A 1,376-nucleotide genomic window follows, 5' to 3' on the forward strand; every position below is an offset into this window, starting at 1 on the left:
GCCTGGGGACCCGAGATCTGGATCGGCAGGCGCTCTCTCTGTTGCGGGACCCTGGATAGTGGAGGTGGACCGAGCAGAGCTCCAGAGAACACCGCTGGACTGTGATATACCTTCCCCAGACTCCGTGACCTACCTATGCCTTAATTTGTAAGTTACACCATTAAATAAATCTCCTTTTAACTACGTGGAGTGGCCTTAATAATTTCACCAATATCTGGCGCTCACGTGGAGCAAATTCTAAAGGCCTGGGTGGCTCCCACCCTCAGCCTCCTGCCTGGCTAGCTCAGTCGGTAGAGCATGAGACTCTTAATCTCAGGGTTGTGGGTTCGAGCCCCACGTTGGGCCCAGTCCTTCTTGGCTTGTAGGCGTTGGCAAATGTTGATCGCACACCATCACTGCTGGCATGATCTCCTGAAGCTTATGAGAACCTTCTTAATAGACAAAATCTTAGACATGTTAGCAATATAACAGTGGTGAAATTTATCAGAGCAAAATTATGAGTCCTTGGAGCCTCAACAAAACATCAGGATAGCCAGAGAATGAAATCTGAAATGTGTTATTTATATGTCTCTCAAGTCTCATATATATTTTGACAAAAATTAATAAAATACATTTAGAACAGAATTATTAGTTCTAATCATATTTCTACAAGTTTTGATGAACATTTCATCAAAAGGATCTGGAATTGTATCAATGTATTTATATTCAAGGCTCAATATTTAAGAATCTAGAGGTAAATAACAGCCTGTATTTAGACTGGCAGCTTTAGAGCACCTTTGTCCTGCAGCTGCCAATATATGGTGTGACCAGGCAATCCAGGATTCATAAAGGCGGGTCAATGTCCTATAAAGACATGTATCCTCCTCCTGACATTATGAAAACATCAGGACCTTTTTAAATATCATTGAGGAGATCATAGAGGCTTAGGTGTAACTTTGTGACTTGGCCTGGTGGTGATGAGAAATACCTGTAGTGGGGGATATGAAAAATAAGTACCAATTCTTAAGAGCTCTTGAAGTATATGTAAGGCTGTTGTCTGTATATGAGCTCAAGGCATTCCTAAGATTAAAAAGCAGTGAAAGAAATGGTGTATTTTTTTTCTTTTATAACTATAAATCATAAGGACATAAGCCTCGTGGGTAAGCTTCCATAGGGAGAGAATTTATAATTGTTTAACAGACATATGAAAAGGTGTATCCTGTAGAGCTAGCTGCCATTCTATCGACTCACAAGTTTCATAGTTTGATATAAATATAATATCATCTGTACAATAAATGTATTGTAAGATATATGTATATACATATACATGTATACATACATATAGGTTGAGGGACTATGAAGAAGCTATAATTGACAGTTAGTTTGATAGTTAATCT

At 39.2% G+C, this 1,376-nt stretch overlaps 1 non-coding gene across 1 annotated transcript; it reads left to right on the forward strand.

The window, feature by feature from the left end:
- Positions 1-272: 272 nt before the first annotated feature.
- Positions 273-345, forward strand: Trnak-cuu (transfer RNA lysine (anticodon CUU)). Its single transcript has one exon. It is a non-coding gene; the product is annotated as a tRNA-Lys (tRNA).
- Positions 346-1,376: the final 1,031 nt, after the last annotated feature.

This window comes from Peromyscus californicus, unplaced genomic scaffold (genome assembly GCF_007827085.1).
Source record: "Peromyscus californicus insignis strain IS unplaced genomic scaffold, ASM782708v3 Scaffold_10__1_contigs__length_136768540, whole genome shotgun sequence".
NCBI lineage: Eukaryota > Metazoa > Chordata > Mammalia > Rodentia > Cricetidae > Peromyscus > Peromyscus californicus.